The 22,208-nt window shown below is 35.6% G+C and overlaps 1 long non-coding RNA gene across 3 annotated transcripts; it reads left to right on the top strand.

Moving 5' to 3' along the window:
* The first annotated feature begins 12,866 nt into the window (after positions 1-12,866).
* LOC147079407 (uncharacterized) lies at positions 12,867-21,526 on the top strand. Of its 3 annotated transcripts, XR_015071875.1 has the most exons (4): positions 12,867-13,572; positions 14,837-14,905; positions 20,682-20,865; positions 21,256-21,526. It is a non-coding gene; the product is annotated as an uncharacterized LOC147079407 (long non-coding RNA). The 3 variants fall into 3 exon arrangements; XR_015071785.1 differs by lacking the exon at positions 14,837-14,905; XR_015071830.1 differs by having other exon boundaries at positions 12,867-14,905.
* Positions 21,527-22,208: the final 682 nt, after the last annotated feature.

Genomic DNA, 22,208 nt, shown 5'->3' with positions numbered 1-22,208 from the left:
TTGAATACGTAGGTACCTACTTACCGATTCTCTTCTTGGTCGTTCCCTCATGGCTGAAGATTGTGACCACCTTGAATTTCTGTCCTTTTTGGAGCGACCAAGACTTTCCACTTCTCTCAGTGTAGAGTGAAGGCTGCTTCCAGTCAGCTCAATCACTTGGTTATCCATTCCGCGCCGAACAATATGTCCAAAAAACAGCAGAACGACAGCATTATATAACACAGCATTTATTGTCTTTGTTCAATTAATTCCTACTGACGGCTGCTGCGCTTTTGACTTGATTCATAGTATGAAGCGCCTAGTTTCACTTAAAACGGTTTTTGATTTTTTTTTAGTTAGATAATATGTATTTAGATGGATATTTTTGTTAGGTACCTACATGATGGTCAAAAATCGTCAATATGTATGATCAAAAATTAGGGTAAATTTCAAAACTCACTAAAATGGTTGGGTGTGCTTTTTAAATACCCCTAAAATGGATAAACCAAAATACTCTTTAGATTGTACGAATTAAATAATAGAATATACGTAAAATTCACTGATTTAATAGATATGATTTTTTCTAAAATCGTTTTAGGGGATTTTGAAATTGGCACTTCATATTATCGATCAGTTCAATCATCAGGTTTAGCAGGTCTTTTAGCTGAGTCTAATTAAGCCAGAAAATATGACTGTCTGTCACCTAATCATATTGTCTATCCCCTGGGGACTGTCTGCTTTGAAGGCGATGGCTGAGATCGGTCGTCCTTTGACTGTGTACCTGGGACAGCGAATAAGCATAGAAATCCAAAAAGATAATTCAATCGCTGTTTTAGGTGCTCTTGAGATATCCAGGTAGTGTTGCCAACTATACTATAATTATAGTACAATATTTACTATAATTTTGAATTAGCGAAAAATGTAAAATACTATAATTTTACGCAAATATGCCGAAAATACTAAAATTTTTATAGATTCGAGACATTTGCTCCCAGAAAATCTCACACAGTATACCCCACCACATATTATAGACAGTATTATTTTATAGACATGACTCTCATAAGGGGGGCTGCGTGGCTTCTATGTGAGCTGAACACACATCACAGATTTGTTCCAATAGCTAAAAAAGTCAAGATTATTAACATTTTAAAATATTTGGTTGTGCGGCGTAATTTGATGTGATATATGAATGCATGATAATTCACGTGTTGAATTTTGTTTTATATTTATTTTTAGTATTCCCTGAGTCTAATAAAAATGGCGACAGGTTGCACATTAGTTGGCTACCATACATGGTTCCGCAGAATGCCATTAGGGAAATGCTGGTAATGGTGTAGAGCATCGAACTGCCTTTAACTTCAGCGATAGGTAGGAAAGCCTGTCAAACATCCTGGCCTGGGGCCTGCTTCAGTATGAGGAGGACATAATTACAGGTACAGTAGGTATAACCTCTATTATCCAGACTAACAGGGGTCGAAGACAATCCGGATAACAGTAAAAATAATAAAACGTCTATTTTACAATTTAACAGAAGTTGTTTTGACTCAATGTATTAAATCCCCACATCCAAATCCACGCAGTGTAATCATTAACACAAACTATTTTTAAATCCATAGCGAAGTAATTACGTATTGTTAAACGGGGTGAGATTAGACCAATGCTATTTCCAATACTTTTTGCGCCTAATTATTGTTTTGTTTCAAATTTTGTTGGGATAGTCATCTTTGCATGACTATTGTTTTTCAAGAAAATATTGAGAAGTTTTCGTATTTTTCTTCCGATATATTGGTATCCATCAATACTTAAATTATGGAGGCAGTGACGTCCCTAGACAAAATGCCGCCCCTAAGCAGCGCCAAAATGCCGCCCCATTTCTTCAATACAATATTTTTCATTATCCTTCTGACAAGAATATCTAAGAAATGTGTAGTATAGCTACATTACCGACAAAATATATACTACTAATTCTAATTTAAATGCTATCTCTGCTTCAGTAGAAATATTTCCACGGTTTCAGATACATTTAAAAATACACCTGGCAACTTTCTAAACTTGCGAGCGACTGGCAAAAATATTTGGATAAATTTGAAATTAGGCAAGTATGTACCTACATATAATTTTAAAATCTGCACGTGTCATTGCTGGTCATCAAGGACGTGACCTCCAAAGATAACGAAAGTAAACTAGACATCGTGAACCCAACAAAAAATATAGTCCTATTAAACCTTATATGTTAGTTAATTAATACATTTTGTTTCCAACCAGTGAGCTAATTTTTTAATGGAAAGATATTTCCGTTATTAATACGTTTGGTAGCTATTTCTATATATACCTAATGATTCTCGTCGATTTGCCGCCCTTCGAGTAACTGCCGCCTGCAAGCGACGCTCAATCTGCCTACCCCCACGGGATGTCACTGCTTGGCGCGATCCGATTGCTTGTGAATAATATGTTTTCTTAACCCATATGACTTAAAATTTCGCATAAAACAATAAATTTTGTCAACCCACAGAAAAAAAAATATCGTCAGACAATGAAATTAATATCAAGTTTCTCATCTTGCCTAACGGTTTACGTTCGTTCGGCTCTCATTTTATTAATCTACCTATATTTACCTTTTTCTTCGTTCAAGAGAACTTATCCGAATCAAGCGTATGTAATGTATATCAATACATACATCGTCGATATTCAATTTATCGAAAAAGTCTTTCTGTTTTGGAAACAATACGTAGCTACTATTAATAGCAAAATGTTGTTCGTATTTTCTTTGATATTCCTATTGTCGTGTTCTAATCTCCTGCTGCTTCCGTGCTGCAGGTAAAATACATTCGGCGTGTGTAGTTCAATCCAGGGTATTTGTACACGCGTACAGATCTCGCACCTATTCAAAAAAATATCACGATAACCAAGCAGTCATGCATCGGCTTATGAAGCCGTGGGTCTCGGGTTCGGATACCGGGTCTAGAAATTAACATATTGTTTTTCCATTGCGTATGTATATCCAGATCATGGTCGGGTGGTTAGCAAGGTGGTGGGCAGCATGTGTTTCCATCTAAAAATCAATTATCAAACCTCTTCGCGAGGCGGCCAAGTCACGCAACGGCTTGATGAGCTAATAAAAAAATGTGTAACATATGCCCAGGGAATTTAAACGGCAAATTGTATGTGCGTATAGATTCACTCAGTTATTTAAAAAAACCATTGTAAGTATATTGAATATAATTAAAAAGTTATATGACATTTCATGACAATAATTTCATATTGCCTGGTTTTAAAATATGGATTGGAGTGTCTCCTTTAAAACTTTGAATAGGTCGGGTTTAAATGATCGAATGAGTTATACTAGTAGAATTTTTATTTCCAGCAACTGCAAAGTAAACGTAAATGCTTAACAAATCCTGGAATTCGGCGACTGTCAATTTGTCGCCAATCTGGGAATGGATATTTTTTTATTAGAAATGAAAATATAAATAATATTAAATTCTACAGGTTTTTAAAAAAAGGTTTTGTCGATAGCTATTTCGGTTGTAACACCATTATCAAGACTATTTGAAGATTATCTTGATAATGGTGTTACAACCGAAATAGCTATCGACAAAACATTTTTTTATAAACCTGTAGAATTTAATATTATTTATATTGTCATTTCTTATAAAATGGAATTCTACCAAGTAAATGCTAACTCAATTAATATGATGTTTTTATTGTTCTCCGTTTATAGTTTTGCCCATCCTTAATGTGGCTCCCGCGAATGGTTTACAAATAATCCTCTATAATCGTCATTAGTGGCATTGCGCATGGTTGATTTCATAACCATTTATGCATTTGTCACTAAAGTCGCATGCATCTTAGAATATCAGTTTATTTAATCTCAGTTATAAAGCCATAACAATAAAACAATACAATATATTATCAGTATTTGTGGCAGAATAGGTAATAATATTATAATCCGTATGTTTTTACTTGTTTCTTTTCTTAGGAAATTAGTTAACAAAATAATGTTAACCCGAAAATGCTGAGAAAAATGGCTACCCAAGTGCTTGAAGAAAAGCGTCGGCCAGGTTAAAACCCATCCGTAGCTTTTGATCGGACTAGGCCCAACGTCATTTCATCACCACTGACAGACTACACCCAGTATCCATCACAAAACTATATTCTAGGAGAGCAGTTCAATGTACGGTTGCTACATGGCCCATTACCGCAAAGCAGGACCAAAACGTCGTTTCTTTTCTATCAATATGATGAAAGGCTGCTGGTCATACTTGAGACTATTAAAATCACCGCACACCCAGTATACGCCGCAAGCATCTGTTTTCAAAGATCTCTATATGGTTGCTCTGAGCCTTCATGAGATGATATGAGTTTGTGCCTTAATGCAGCATCATCAGAATGCAAGCATTGAACAGATGTCATTTAGTTTTATCGACTACAGACGTCATCCATACACACCCCGTATTGAATTGAATGTTGTTGCTCCGGGCATTCCCGTTTCGATAGCGAGCTCTTTTGCGATTCATATGTTCAATGTTCTTATCTTTACTAATTTAGGGGAAATCCGAATCGGGACTGGTGCAAGTCAAGAAGCAACGCAAGACGAACATTTGTTATGAAGCCTATCAATTATCAAATAATTTCCTTCGTTTGAATTGCCGAATTGTGCATCGCAATCTGCGTAATGTAGGTCACTCCGCTTCACCGTGGAGATCACTCGATATGACCGTTAAGTATTATGAGCATGGCCCCCACATCTTGAAGCAGGCCCCCAGGCCAGGATCTTTGGCGCCCCCCCTACCTATCGCTAACGTTAATGGCAATCTGTCGCTCTACAGTGGCGTTTTTCAAATGGTGTTCGAGGTCAAATAGCATTCAGTGTATTTTTAGCGATTTTTTAATATATCGAATTATGGATTTGTCGAGTTTACACACAACAATCAGAAATTGCATCGCACATTGAAGTTATAAGCCCTCCACTAAAACCCGCCCCGTACCACCCTCGCTCTTAATCGAGAGTATCACGGGACCCTTCAATTGGTGATCTGAAGCATCTAAAAATTGGCCTGGGAGTGTCCTGGGAGAAAATGCCCAAGACTTAGGTCGCTACGCTCAGAGTGAGCTCTGACTGAGTTTACTCTAATGCAAAGTGCTGGCGAGAGAAAAAGCACATTGCATCGCACAGCTATATATCTTAAAATGACTTTTTTCACTATTAGAGCGAATTTAAGATGGGTGTTTATCTCTTTTATCTGGTCGACCCGCCACGCCGGGCCCTTCCTTGATCCCGGGCCCCTAGGCTAGAGCCCTGTCAGCCCCCCCTTGTGGGGGTCATGATTATGAGTTCATCAAAATATAGATACTACAGTCGAGCTTGGTTATAACGATCATGGATGGGTTTGCCAGGTGATGTGAGCACGTGTCTCGTGTATAATCAACGAGCTGCAACAAGTGCAGTGCAATCAGAAATCGCTGATCACTAACCAAGTTATCACTTATCAGTGTTCAATTATTTATGATTGTTCCTGCCTGCTCATCTTGAAAGGACTTTAATTATTGCAGAAGGTGGGCATTAATCAGAATGAACTTAATTTTCAATCAAATGACATATCGTAGTTTCTATAACAATCTATCAACTCATAATATGAACTTATTTATTACGGGCATTGAGGTGTATACAGTTGAACTTGGTTATTACGATCACGGAAATAGCGAGATCTCGGATGTAATGTGGAAACATTCGTTGACAATTTAGTCTATGATTTTCTCCATACATTTATTCACTTTTATAACGAGCTAAGTGATCGTTTAAAAACAACATTTTCGACCCTAAGCAATAAAATCCGACCGGGCAGTTAACTAGACCGATGCCGCAGGAATCGGATAACGTTTGTGACACAAGTTAAGAGTCTAGATGCGCGACGGAACGCCAATACATCTTATTACATATAATTTGCCGTCATCGGACACATTACGCGGAAGATCGGTTGTCTTGATCTGGTTGATTTGCGTTCCGCGTAGTGTGGGCCTAGCCTATGTGTACCTAATTGGTGTCTTCGCCGATAATATTGAAAAAGTATCCACACATACGGTTGAAATTGCATGTAAAAAATCCAAGCTTTGTAAAATCAGTAGGTGCGAACCAGCACCGGAGGCCCAGGACTTCATTACAATAAACACCGTATATAGTAGTTTATGAATGCCATGCTTGTTTCGGGGATTTTTACGATTGTTTTCAATTTTTTTTATGTTCTATGCTTAATTTAAATAGAACGTGGCGCGAAAATGTTATATAATGATATAACGAGTAATGCTTATAACGAGAAAATTCAGTCGGTCCCATCTTCCTCGTAATTAGTGACGTCCCTAGACAAAATGCCGCTCCTAGACAGCGCCAAAATACAGCTCATATACGGTATTTTTTATTATCCTTTCATCACTCAAATATCAAAGTAGGAAGTGTGTATATGGATACATTACTAACAAAATATATACTTACCACTAAATCTAATTGTAATGCCATCCTACTTCAATAGACAATATTGTGAGTCCACGGTTTCAGATACATTTAAAAATACACCTGACGACATTCAAAACTCGCGAATGACTGGCAAGAATAGTTGGATAAATACTCTAATTCAAATATAATTCGCAAATCTGCACGTGTCATTGCTGGACATCAAGCACGTGACGTCCAAGGACAACGGAAGTAAACCAGACATCGCCAACCCAACAAAAAATTTACAGTCCTGTTAAATACATTTTGTTTCCAACCAGTGAGCTGATTTTTTTAATGGAAAGATATTTCCATTATTACTAAGTTTAAGTACCTACCTATTTCTGTATATATCTAATGATTCTCCTCGATTTGCCGCCCTTCCAGTAACTGGCGCCCCCAAGCGACGCTCAATCTGCCTACCCCTACGGGACGTCACTGTATGGAGGAAAGATATTCTTGATTGAAATATTATGGATTTTAATAAAACACTCCTTACAAAATTTGAAATATTTTGTTTGAAATTTATTCAAGACTCAACATTACAATAATATAAAACATGTCGAAACCTTTTACAGTACTTACATACATACATCAAAATTTATTTATTATTATTAAAAGATTTATTTAAATATATTCATGCAAACAGATTACATTGAAATGATTAATTACATAGAAAAACATAATATAATAATATGACTGCTTGGAACAGTATTTAACTCTACAATAAAAACTTAGATAGGTATGTTATGCAAAGCAGTGATGATTTGGATTCTATTTTCCATAAACAAACTTAGGCTACGTTCACACATATCAGTTCTGTATAATCAGTTATAATTAATATAATATAGTAAAACCTTGGATTGCGAGTGTTTGCTGAACGAGCAAAATTTTTGAATAAATTTTAGCTTCATAAGAGTGATTTGGATCATAATACATGTATCTTCAACGAATTATGCTTGCAATCCAAGGTCTGACTGTATACACATCAGTAGTGAAGGGTGGGGGTAGGCTGTTAAGACCCGACATAAATAGTACATACTATACTTTTTCAGTTAAATGTATTTGTTTTCATTGAACTAAAACTACAATGTGCAGATAATGTTCGTTAGTTTTTAAAATTTAATAAAACAAGCCATATTAGATAATAGTCAAAAAATATTTGATTACCTATAGAATGTATAAAATTATACCATTAAAGCACACATCATTTTAGATATTTTATAGATGGAAGACTATTTTTTATCGATTATCGTTTGGTTTAGACAGGGCTTAATGAATTTTAAAAAACTAACCAAAGCCATCAGTAATAATTATTATGTATTCTTAATTCAACGAAAACAAATAAGTATGACAGAAAAAGCTTGGACTATTTTGTCAGATCACTCATAGCATACCTGAGCTATGAAGGTTTGGTTTAGCACTCTCTGCAAATTGTATTCTTAGTTCAATGAAAATTAATAAGCATGACATATGACTGACAAAGTTAGTGTGCACTGTTCATGTCGAATCATAACAGCCTACCTCTACCCCTCGCCATTGATACACATCCTATTGAACATGACAGAATTTATCAATCAGTATAGCAACATAACGCCGTAGATCAGTGTTCCCAACCTTTTTATAACTGCGCACCGGTATAGAAGAAATGTTTCACGGACCGTTAACGCAGAAAAAACTATTATTTATATTATTATACTAACGACTAAAGGCACTTGATGGAATTTGAATTTAAATTCTAATGGACATATTATTTATACAGTATTACAATTACACATAACAGACATATTATTACTATATCATCATCATCATCAGCCGGGGTCAATCCACTGCTGGATGAAGGCCTCCCCAAGCTTTCTCCAACTCTCTCGGTCCTGTGTCGTTCGCTGCCACGTATTTCCACCGAACTTTACCAGTTCGTCAATCCAGCGGCTTTTAGGGCGACCCTGTGGCTGTTTCGTACCCCTTGGGTACCATTGGATGACGGCATTTGTCCAGCGGCCGTCCTTTCGGCGAGCAATGTGCCCCCCCCCCCCATCTCCATTTCAGCTGTTTGGCAACGTCTATTACGGACAGCGTAATATATAATGGACAGCGTGGTGTGTTATGTCCAAATACCCCCATGGAACAAGAACAAAAACAAAAATCTCGGCCCTTATTCTCTGGAGGCCAACCTAACACTGATCACGGCAGCAATCAGCAAGGGAAGGCAGAGGGTGCTAAGAATCCCCGGAAAGACGGTAACGGCTGCTTACCGATGACCATTGCTACCTATAACGCGAGAACATTATCCAGCAACGCCAAACTTCTAGTTGCAAATACAACAAAAATAGCATGAAACTCCGGTATTAATTGAAATAATCAGAAACCAATCAGTAAATAACTTGTTAATAGAGCTTCTTGATATTTGAAAAAGTTAGTTTTAAAAAAAATTGTGTAAAATGTGATAACATACTAGTTAGGGACTTTTGAGCTGCAGCGGTTCGATGTAGCGAACGCAAAATCCATTCACCACAATCAGATTCATAGCACCCGACATTCAATCATTTTCATGAATTCCAAAGCTGGTATTGATATTGATGTCGTCAGTAAATAAGATCGTCATAACTATTTATAGTCAGAACTGTTAGGAACGTTAGCATAATTTTTAAAATACACAGAAACTCCTTTTGAAAACTTTTCACTTATCATGTTCTTTTTGTCTTCGTAGCTTAGTAACGGACAGCATTCAATTATTAACTCCTTAATATGATGACACTTTTTGGCAACATTATCCAAAACTTTCATGTCAACATTCTCACGAAGCTTCACTAAGACCCGTTTCAGACGGGACACCGGTGTCGCGCTCGATATAATATACGAGGCCTTTGTATTCGAATAAAGGGACCTTTGTTTTATGTTTATGAACGCCCAGAGCTAATGAGTCAACGCATAATTTCGCGTTTTAAATTAGAGCATAAAACTGGCTGCGGCAATAAAAACAAGTGTATCGGCGGCTTGAGAATGTAGCGGCCGACGGAAAAGTGTACCGACACGCGTTGACTCATTAGATCTGGGGTGTTCATAAACATAATACAAAGGCCTCCTATAGTATATCGAGCGCGACACCGGTATACCGTCTGAAACGGGCCTAAGTTATTCATGTTTGAGAACAATTCGATTAAGTTTTCTGAAGTAAATATTTTATTACCACGCAATTCCAATGACTGTAACTTTTGTAAATTATGCAAATACTTTAGCCCGTAATCTGTCAACTTAAAGCTACACCTCAATTCAAGCTTTGAGATATTTGGACATTGTGAAATACATTGTAAAGTCGTGTCATCGCTGCCATATAAACCTAATGTCTTCAATTTGTGCTTTTGTTGCATTAATAACTTCAAGATTTTATGTTTATATACGGTCATATTATTATCTCTAAAAATGAAATGCTCAAGGTTTTGACACATGATAAGCGTATCATGACTTTGGGGAGAAATTTCACTGTTTATTATTAAAGTATACAATAGGGGAAAGTCAGTCATAGTCAACTCTTCCAAATCACGAAGGGAATGAATATGGTCAAATATTTTCCCATTGGGCTGTATAAAAGCATTAGTCACAAGTTTATTGATTTTAGGACATTTGCTAAAAATATATTCCATGTGTTTGCCATTCCAAATCGAATAGAATTGAATGAATCTAATAAGTTTAAAATAGTCTCTATATTTTCTTATAAATATTTGCAAGAGGAGTTCACTATCCGGTTCATCACTACCATTGTAATTGACCAGCATTCTATCCCAAAGTCCAGGGCTCGTAGTGACCTCTTTCCATCGCTTACAAACTTGTTCTCCATGAATGATATCATCAAATGAGAGGTAGGTGAATACCTCAATTAAGATTGCTGATGGTAAACTATTTATATCCATGGTATATTTTTTATGATGTACACTGACGTGTAGATGGTATTGCAGAATATATCTGAGAATCAAAGAAATCTGGAAACACAAAAAATCACAATTAACCTTATTATTATCAAAAGTCACGAAGCATTGATTCAAGAATGTATGATGGCTGATTGTTGGATCAATGATCTCCTATAATGAGTTTGTGCATAGGCAAAATTTTCACAAGGGTGCGTCCAAACCTGTCAGTGTCACAAACAGACAAATACACCAAAAACATTAAAAATAACAAACCTCACCATCTACTGAGAACTATTGCATTTCCTCGAAACCTACTCTCAAACAGTGGTGGTTTAAGGTGCATGTAGGTCTAAGTTAGTAGCCAATAACAATAAAATATGTAGGGACAGCATTCTCAATCAGCTTAAGGGCAGTACTTTGCCTAGAAGCCTTTGTATAGAATAAAATTTCTATTGCCCTTATTTTCATCAGGAGTATATTTATAGCTATAAATAGTCAATTGTCTCTTGAATGCCCTCAATTGAGTTGTCGAATAGGACAGCGTTATCGCCGTATTTCAGGTCGCATAGCTTCATCTTGGGGGTAACAGGTATGCCTCAGTCGGGTGTTATTGACTTCCGTAGTATGAAGTCTAAGAGGATGATGACGAGAAACGGTGCAATGACACAGCCCTGTCTGAAAATTGGTAACTGACGACCCGTGGCGAAATGCGAAATTTTTCACATAAACGAGCTGACTATGAAAAACTGGTAACCTATAGCCCGCGGAGAAATCTTTCTCCTTAGAAAAAGAAGCCGACCATGAAAAATTGGTAACATGCGGCCCGCAGCAAAAATTTTCTCCTAAAAAACGAGCCGACTATGAAAAACTGGTAACTTGCGGCCTGCGGCAAAATATTTCTCGTCTCAATTGAGAAACAGAAATCTACTGATATTTTGTCGAATATACTGAATCTTTTTTAAACATTCTACTGAAATTTCAAATTTTGTCGCGTGAAGCGACATGGAGGCGACGTAATGTAAGCTAAGCAAGAAAATAATCTTAGACCAAACCATGTAGATTTGTAGATTTAAACATCATGTAGATTTCCAATTAGCAAGGGTGTCCGCCAAGATGACACAAACTCACCCAAACTATTTACATTCACTCTAGAAGATATATTTAGATGCATCGACTGGGAGAAGAGAGGAATCCTCATCAACGGAGAACATATCAGTCACCTGCGCTTTGCAGACGACATTGTTGACTTTGCGGAAACTCAAGAAGAACTCCAGGGCATGATGAAGAGCTCGCAAATGAAATCTTGAACGTAGGTTTAATGTCTCAAAGACAAAAGTAATGATAAACCACTTCGCTGATCCAAAAGCGATCTTCATCAACAGCAATTAAATCGAAAGGATCAACAGCTATGTCTACCTCGGACAGCAAATGTCTGTAGATGGAGGCATAGATGACGAGATTGCTCAAAGAGCCAAGCTAGCATGGAGTGCATTCGGGCGCTTAAGTAATATCTTCAAGAGCGACTTTCCAATATGCCTGAAGCGTAAAGTATTCCACCAATGTGTGCTACCAGTGCTAACGTATGCTTGCGAAACATGGACCCTCAACACACGAGATCCAAAAATTGAGAGTTGCGCAACGTGGCATAGAAAGGTACATGTTGGGCATAACGCGTAAGGACCGCAGAAGAAACCAATGGATAAGGAAGTAAACAAGAGTGAGAGATGTGATAGAGGTCACCAAATTGATGAAATGGCGGTCGGCCGGACACACGAGGGGCTCTAAGCGGCCACAGGGGCGCCCAAAAACCCGCTGAATTGACGAACTTGTCAGGTTTGGTGGAAGTACGTGGCAGAGAAAAGAAAGGAACCGAGTAGAGTGGAGGGAGCTGGGGGAGGCCTTCATCCAGCAGTGGATCGACCCCAGCTGAAAATATATATATATAAATATAGAATACACACTGTTTATGCAGTACTTACAAGTGGAAAGTAATCCCATGTTCCTAGAAGTATTTTGACATTGTTTTACCGAACAAGATATATAGGCATATTTTCAGTTTCTTTGAGATGTTTGACTGCCGTTTTGGCCATGCACTTGGTAAAACATTCCTCACTAAAATCGCTCGGCCAAATAATATGAAAGGTGAAACAATATTTGATGATTTCATATTTGTCCACCAGCCGCCAAGAATCTTAGTGAGTTACAATCGAAGGTTTTGTGTTTTGTCGAAATGTCAAAATAAGCGGACATCATAGATTTAATACCTATATTCCAAAACTATATCAGTCTATGGTTTTCTGAAACTTTACAATATTTTTATGTATGAGGTAAAAAAAATCTATCGGAAGAAGAAAACACATTTTAAATAGAGTGATGATAGTGGGTAAATTATAATATTAAAATTATAATTTATTAATAATTATTCATTCCATCTCGCCAATATTTTTGTTTATTACCACAATAGTCTATTATCTATTGTTTGAAAAATGAAAACAAAGAACTGTCAGATTCAGATGCATGTCAGATGTCAGATCTTGGCGTCGTGCAGTGTATTAGTGCACCATTTTTATCATTTAAAAAAATTAGCTACGGTTAAGGCATAGAATCTATGCCTTAGATCAGTGGTTCCCAAAGTTGACTGGGTTCCGACCCATCTAACAAAAATTTCTAATCTTGGGATCCACCTCTTAGCTGTCTTAGAGAAAAGAGGGCATAAATATTGGTAATGCTCAAATTCCCTAGTGGCGAGTCGTGGAACTACTTAATGCTGTCTTATTTCAGTTTTCAGATGACAAAACCGGATAACCCGACTTTTTGACGAAATTGAGTTATCACTATATTCAGACTCCTCTCGTTGAGATCTATAAGATGGCATATATCGTAGACCCACTAGTATTGGAGTTATGAGCGTTGGCGTTTTGTTATATCCCCAAAATGTTGATTTTCGAAAGTTGACAAGCTTATAAAGCAAAATATTTCTATAAATCTTTCGTTTCCAAGGTTTGAGTGAAATGTATAATATGACAAAACATAATATCTGCTAATACTGTGATTTTGCCATCCGATATTTTGTTAGCTAACATCATGGTAGGTATTATAAGATGACTAAGAGGACAAGATGGTTGGAACTAACGAAGAACGAAGAAACAGCAGGATAAAGAAAACCCTAATAAATCTACTAGAAGAATACTCTCATAGGTAACGTAGTTTTAAAAATACCTCTTTCTCTCTATATACCATCAGGTGCAAATAATGATCCGGAAGTCGGTGTAAGAATTAATTGTCCAGAAAAATCCGTCGAATCTGACCCTCAAACGTCAGCTAGTGGTGCTGAATTAACAGATATTACAACAATTCATTCTGACAAATTCATCGCCAGCTGGCTTTCATGGACAAGATTTAAGAGGAAGATATCCACAAAAAAACCAATTGGTTGATGAACGAGTCCAGATCGAGGCATTTACAAGAAAGCGTCCATAACACGAGAGCCATTACTCCTGTGAAGATGTTCCTATTTAAATATACTTACCAAGTTATTTAAATAATAAAATTATGTAATGGTGAATATAAAATAATGAAGTTGGAAAATGGAAGTGTGAAAACTGCATATTATGATGTATTTAACTATAATTATATTACATGTAAACGTTATATATATATCAAAGAGGCAAGGAATGAAATCTCCAAACAACACAATGCACATTTCATTGATGCACATAAAGGTTATCACAGTAAATCAGGTGATAAAACTGCAGCTAAGGAAAGATCAAACCAACTAGTTATAGTTATTTACAACAGGTTCTACCATGTCTGCTATTATCCACAAACATTGTGTACTATAAAAGATTATTGTTTGTGTACAATTTAACTATTAGATAATGTTCTTCTCAAGTTTTCTCCGAAGGTTATAATGTGGCACGAGTTAACCGGTGGACAGGTTCTAATGACATCGCATCATGTGTATTTAAGAAAATCATGAATCTTTCACCTGAAATCAAACACGTTGTCACATACTCAGATGCTGCAGATGGACAGAACAGAAATATTACATTGATACAATGATATATGTTCTTGATAGTGACACAACAGTGATAAATGACTGGAAATTTCAGACAGTACGTTCATCTTAGGCTGCACTTGGTTTTCAATAATAAAAGTTTCAAGTGTTTCAAAACAATCATACTTGCCATTCTAAATACAACTTTTCCACAACATAAGCTTTTTCATGAACGCTCGAATTTTATCGTGAACTGCAAAAATGTCTGATCCGTTTGATCCTTGCAAATACAAATTAAGTTCGTTTAATTTCAAAAAAATATCTGCCAAATAAGTGGGCTTGAGAATGAATTCTTCATCCAGTAGGAGTAGATGATTAATATATTCAGTTTTTCCTTCCAAGTAAATTGTAACTTCATTACGCAATTCCACTAATCGTGTCAGTACTTTTCCCCTGGATAACCAGCGAACTTCTGTATGCAGAAGAAGAGATGTATGGCGGCTACCCATTTCGACCCTTAATCGGCAGAACAACGTAAGCGACAATTCATAAATTTTACAGGAGAAGGTTTTTTTTTAATTATTTCCGTAATTAGTTCCAAAAATGAATTCTGTTAATGTGGTTAATAATAATTGGTTACTACCTATACGGAAATTATAAAACAATTGCATTAGTGCTTTTAGTTTTCGAGATAGTGGCGGTAACGCTGTTTTGCTTATGTCTATGACACGATATTTTTTCCAGGCATGTCGCTTACGCTATTTGGCGTAGTCGTTTTTATTTATAAATTTCATGCTAATTATCATCACAGGGCATTACTAATTAAGTATTAAAATAAATAACATAAGCACCCATTTATTTTACAAAAGGGGACGTTGTTAAATAAATTAAAAATACTTTGACTTTTTAAATTAATATTTTTGCTTGTAGATACTTAATCACATATAGGTAAAATAAAAATAAATGATTGGTATTTTTAAGGTTTCGCTTATATTATTAATATTATCAGGTATTGTTATTTTTCAAAATGAAATAGGTACGTATCTACTCGTACATAATTAAATATGGGGACCTACTAATTATGATAAAATAAAATTGTAATCAACTATTCAATTTTACAAAAAAATTATTGTCCCACATTTTTTAAGCAGTAATCGCTGTATTATCCTCATTCACATCTTCCTGATCGGATTCCGGTAAAGTATCTTCCACTGATAATCCATGTGGCAGTTTCATAAACTCATCCGTCATCTCTGAGGGATATTACATTTAACACAGAGACTTTTATACTGTTACTCGTTATACTGGATTTCCAATATTGGTGATTTAGCACTATACAGCAAGGGTGGCTGCGCTTAAAGCATCACAGCACTTGATCGGGATTTGATGACATTTTCTAGGTCTAACAGTTTAGTCCTACTGTCACCAGAGTAGGTACAATATTTGGTAAGTTTTTTAAATTATGCCTTTCATAATTCACCAAATTTAATTTTGAACTTTGAAGGAATGCAAGTAGCAGCGAAAGATTTCCAGTCACGGAATTCTGCATATGACATGATGACCTAGCGTTGGAAATGATGGTGGGTCATTTTGATAGTGCCCAAACTACTATATAAATGACTCAATTGTCGCATGAATGGAATCGACCGGCATCGTAGTACGACCAGTGGGTTGTCTTATCGACCGCTATACTTGTCTTATCGACCGCTAAAGTGATAGATATTATCAAACTTAGGGTAGGTTTATATAAAAGTGTTAGTACTTATTGCAACAATTATAATCAACGTATTATAATTGTTACAATAAGTGCTAATTCTATAATACAAACCTACCCTAAGTTTGATAATATTTATCACTTTATCACTTTAGCGGTCGATAAATACAGAATAGACCCACTGGTAATAGAAAATGTATTTCTATCAATTCAATGAAAGTTGAATTTTTCATAAAATAAGATAGCATACCCAGTGTTGCCCGGTTCTTATTCTGACCAATCACAGTATAATAATTCCTTGATTTTTTCCCGCTTTGTCAGTCCTGTCCAAAGATTTGTGCATGATTGCTGAGATCTCATTACTGCCACGTTTACCATCAGTTTCACCCCATAAAAAGCAGTATCCATTATTTGTTCCACTTTCGTAGATACTTTCATTATAGTATGCGTATTTCGACTAGGGAGTGTTAAGCACCTTCTCGAGGTCAAAACTTGCTCACAAAATGTCATTGTGATTTTTACTTTTGGCCAGATCATTAAAGAACATCTCTTTGCATTTATCCTTTACGGTAAGGGGACATTTGTAAGTATCCGTTTCAATTAGCCGAAGTCTCTCGTCACCAGACATATTTGTTACTTTCTCACAAAAAGAACACTATTATCTTTTTTGGTAGATGAAAACCCAAGTTGAACTTACTGTCTATTAAATACGTTTCTGAAAACATTCCGAATCACGACATTAGTGGATTCATTCAAAGAATCCAAATTTTCAGTATAAATTTTATACTTATACATTTTTAACATTTCAAAAATCTATAGGAAGATACTATTCTTCGTAGATTATTCCGACAGTAGTGAGATGTAACGGCGGGTAATTATTGTTTAATAAACTCTATTACCAGGTTTATTTTATCTCAGCCAGTTTTACTGGACGGCGCGAGCTTTGCTCCCAAATCGGTTTTCGCACAACTCACTACCAGACGGACCACCGAATAAACCGTACCGTAGCTTACACTATCAAATAACGTCGGTTACGTTGTTTTGCTCTACTTTATAATGCGATACAAGTTAAAACGCTAAAAGGCACAGACCCTAAAAAAATGTCACGCGATTGAGATCGGGCTCTAATATTTTTGTCACTTATGCGCTAGGTGATATTGAACAGTTCTCTATTTAAAACGCAATTTACCAAAAAGTGTCGCTTACGTTGTTCTGCCGATTAAGGGTCGATTTCTTCACATAGTTTTTCAAATAGGCGGGCTTGTAAGGGTTTTGTTTTAATATAATTTACAATTTTCACAGCTGTATCAAGTACTATGTTGTCTTCCACTGTAAATCTTTTTCTTTTATATGGGAATCAATTGTATTGAAAATTACCTCAGCTTTTCCACGACTTATTGGCTTGCAGAACAAGATATCTTCATGCACGTCGTTCTGCCATATATAACGCACAAAAACAAGCAGTTGAGATAGGCCTTGCACGTCCGTAGACTCATCTATTTGTAGAGTATAATATTTACTACCAACTACTCTCCGGATTAATTCATCTTCCGCCCATTCAGCCATTTCGTCAATTCGTCTATTTTTTTAAATTCATGTATACAGTGGCGAGGGCCCACTCAATATTCGCTCATTGAGCCATAGTTTGGGGAACCATGCCTTAGATGGTTAAGGGGTTACATGCTCAGCCAGGGAACTCTGAAATAATGGGAACTGAAATACATAACGGGTAAGGCGATAGCAGGTAATCGACTCGAGTAAGGAAGAATCTGGGTTAAACTTACACACGTGTCTAGAATACGTTTTACGTTGAATACTGAAAACTGCTCTCGGTTTATGCATTTACGCTCATTTAATGTTGGTGTATTACACACACCATTGCACGTGCATAATGCGTGCTTCATTTTCGTAGGACACACACATTTAAAACCCTGCATCAAGATGCGGCATATTGAATATAACCTATCGGTATTCTATTTATTATCTGTTCTGTGTGCTCAGCGTAGGTCAAATGGAGCTTTTATTGTATTTTCAAAGCATGATCCTGGACATTCCTTAAACGTTGTAGATAATCTATTTATATAATTTTGAAGCCTTATTATCCTTTATATCTATTTTAAACATTTGATTACATAAAATAGTATTCTTTCCTCTCGCTCTAATGTTTTAGAATATAGTCATATTTCAGTCATGCATGTCGAGTGGTGTTAAGATTTTTTACATTTATTAATTTTTAAACGCATTTATAAAACCATTAGTATAATTTATGTCGACATTATTATAGTGAAATATTTACGATAAAAAATTATATTGATAGTCTCTGTGATCCCAAATTTGACAAGAATTAGGCATTTTATTATTCAAAAAATGGGCAAGATTAACACATTTGAAGATAATTCTTTTAAAGATACTGATTATAAGCTATGTGTTTGACCATTTAAGTGTTATAAACATTTGACGAATAATGATTGTTTTGTAATAATTATTAAACTAAGAATAAGGTAGTTTTTTTTTGAAATATGCAATTTCTTTTGGCATTTCCCAGAGGTTAAGCTACAACATACGGCCGTAGCTATAAATTGACAAACTAAAACTGAAGTAGGGAGTAAGATCATGTTAACGCGCGTGTTTGAACATGTACCTAACCGGAAAAAAAAAATTTGGTACTGTTCGGTTATACGGAATACAGCGGAAAACACATTTTGAAAATAGCCGATAAACTGGATTATTTGTTAGGTTAACCTAACCTAACCCAACCTAACCTAACCTAAACTAACCCAAACTAACACATAATCCAGTTTATCGGCTATTTTCAAAATGCGTTTTCCGCTGTATTCCGTATAACCGAACAGTACCAAAAAATTTTATACGGTAGGTACATGTTCAAAAATTTGTTAGATTTTATTATTTCAAACACAAAAATTTCGAAACACTAATGTCGTGTTTTTTTAGAAACCCAATCCTTAATGAAACTGTCAAAAATTTCTCGGTGTCCACCCGAATTCTGGAGTGGTGTAGGTCATGGCTGGGGAGGGCTGATAGGACTCTAGCCTAGGGGCCCGGGCTGTCGGGGGCCCGGCGTGTCAGGTTGATCCGATAAGTGAGATAAACACATCATAAATTAGCTTTAATAGTAATAAAAAGTCGCCTGTGACGCTGTCATACTTCGTGGCTATGAGCATTTTAAATTATATAATTGTGCAATATATTTCCTGATTATTATGTGTCGATACTCGACAGCTCCATTATTAAAGTAGATGTATTAAAAATCGCCAATAATTCACTATATAAGTACCATTAATTTGAACTAAAACACAATTGAAAAACGTTAATGTAGTGTTTCACACTACCTTTAATCTTAGCTGTAGGTAGGGGGGCCGCCAAATATCCTACCCTGAGGGCCCGTTTCAGGATGCGGGGACCATCGTGTAGGTACACCGAGTGCAATAGACAAAAGACCGATAAACTAGAAATTAGGCTGTGTTATGTTGAGTAGGTTTGTGTATAAGTTAAATGTAATAATATTTTTTTTGTCGGTTTTCAATTAATATTTTGGAACCTCAATATTAAAAAACCAAAAATCGACGATAAATATTCGGCGAAAAGACCGACTTCATGCACTACAGTCGGCGGTGGTGTAAATCAAAAGAACATTTTTTTCAGTGGAATTCGGCATAAATTCTGTAGCTCTCTAGACCAAGCGGGTAGCATAGCCGATATTATTTGAGTAATATTTTAGCATACTAGGCACACATGTCCAGCATGGTCGCTGTTAGTCACTTCCAATCCGCCAGTCGCTGATGACACGCTCCACGGTTATCGTCACTATGCCTCCAATTTAATAAAAACTAGCAGAAACTGTACAAATATACCGCCGTGTATTATGAAAATATGTAAAAATAATATATGAAGAAGAAAAACAGCCTATGGGACTAATTTACATTCTCCTCCTTGGGCCTCCTCCAACATTAAATCCTGAGTGCCCCACTGAATCAGGCCGATTATAATAATATTAAATAATAATTATCATCTTCTCGAATGTCATACCACAAAAACATCTTACATTCGTTCAAGATCTTCCAATTCATTTTGTTCTTCAAATGAGGATTCCTGCAATATCGCTATTCATTATTACGACGTGATTGTAAAATTGTAAATATTATTGATGAATTCTGAATTCAAATCGATATAGGTACTTTTAATGTTGAATAATGTTTTCAGACAATTTTGTTATTCCATTATCGATTATTGAAGAAATATAAAATTAAGTAAATGTCTATAAATTTAAATTTTAATAATGTTCATATCTCGTGAATTAAACCTAAACATTTTTTTTTTTTTTAGTGGTGATCTGCGCTTTAGCCAAGAAATCTTCAGTAAAAAATTTCAGCGCCTTTGGGCTTGGCGTTTCGGAAATTAATAGAAGTTTAGATTGAGCAGAGTATTTATTGAACGGCCATTATAAATAATTACAAAGTTAAATGTTTGGTAATCAATTCTTTCAATTTGATACTGTTGGGAAAAGACAGTAAACATTTTATGTGAATTGTGTTGTATGTAATTTTTACCTAAATTTATACAATAAAATGCTTTCAGGTGCAGAGTGCCAACAATTTGGAAGAATTTAATGATAGCCTTGAAGAGGCAACTCGCATGTCACAAATGCTCAGTCTCCAACACCGTATAGGAAGAACACTTATCGGACCATTCACATCCGGATTGTCCATATTTGGTACGAGTCATAAACAGGAGGATGAAAATTGCTCGGACGAGTATTCAGGTTGGTTATTTTAATTCTTAATTTTACATTATTATTTCACAGATGTAAACGGAGGAATCTCTGAAAAATTTATTCTCCGGACATCAATTAGTTAGGATAGAGTGCATTCAGATATTTGAATAAAATTGAGATAATTAAGTTTAGTGGAAGTATGTGGCTACGAAAAATTAAGAACCAGGTAGAGTGGAGACAGTAAGCCATGCATTAAGTTCATCCAGCAGTAGATTTAGACTGGTTGAGATGATGTGATTATTTAAAGATAAAAAACATTAAATAAAACACCTTTACATTTTAATAAGAATGAATTACGCCAATCGCTTTTTTCTCGGTCTCTATTTTTCTAGGTATTTATTCGGAAGTAGATTTTATCAATGTTTTATGTATTTTCAGATAGTGAAACAATCGCAGAACCAATCAAAGAATTCCTGGAATGGTGGATATTTCATTTTTTTTTCGAAAATATTAACATAGTTATCTAATTATATGTATATTTTATAAAAATAAATATATACATTATTTTCGGTGTCAAAAGTTCTATCTCAATTTATTTTTCATTAAGTATGTCGAAGTAGTATATCGTCCAAATCAAAATTTGACTTATAATTGTAATTAATATTATTATGTACTTAGTTATAATATAAATAATCATTGTTTTCGATGAAATTCCTAAAATAGTTGTGAATACCTATATTAAAGTATTAGTATACATAACTGATATTAATTAATTTAATTAAATCATTGTTTAATGACATGTTTTCTCTCCCTTTCTTTATTAAACATTATGTTAAATAATTAATTTTTTTTTGAAATTGGCTATTTCAATCAAACCTCTTCACCCTGCTCCTTGACCTGCCTTACGATGTCAATCACCGACTCCTTCACTCACCAGTCGTGTAATATCCCGCCGTCCAGAAATGTCCCGGTCTTTCAATGCTCCATCATCATTCGGAACTGCATCAGATTTAAACTCATGCGCAATTCGTTATATAAAGATAACAATCACGGAAACGCAGACTACTATTGCCTATTATATACATTACACTGGTTACTGGTAGGAAAGTACATCACAATTTTGTAAAAAAAAAATCGGTGTGTGTACATAAGTACATGTATGCACGTTAGAAGTTATACTTCTTTGGCATAACAAAACAAAAAACTGATCTTTGCCATACAGCAGTTATAATCGATTGAGAAGTGCCCATGATGAATTAATAAAAAATCAAATTTTATTGGCGTGTTATTATGATTATATTCATTACGCTCTCAAGGGTATTTTATCGATATAGGTACCGTCAGCAATAATATTATGTATGCAAATAAATAATATTATTGCAGGAATGACA

This window comes from Rhyacophila brunnea, unplaced genomic scaffold, assembly GCF_057557595.1.
Source record: "Rhyacophila brunnea isolate RB1 unplaced genomic scaffold, BYU_Rbru_1.0 scaffold_1, whole genome shotgun sequence".
In the NCBI taxonomy this organism is placed as follows: Eukaryota; Metazoa; Arthropoda; class Insecta; order Trichoptera; family Rhyacophilidae; genus Rhyacophila; species Rhyacophila brunnea.
Note: the sequence above shows the minus strand (reverse complement) of the source record. Positions and strands in the feature narration are given on the sequence as shown.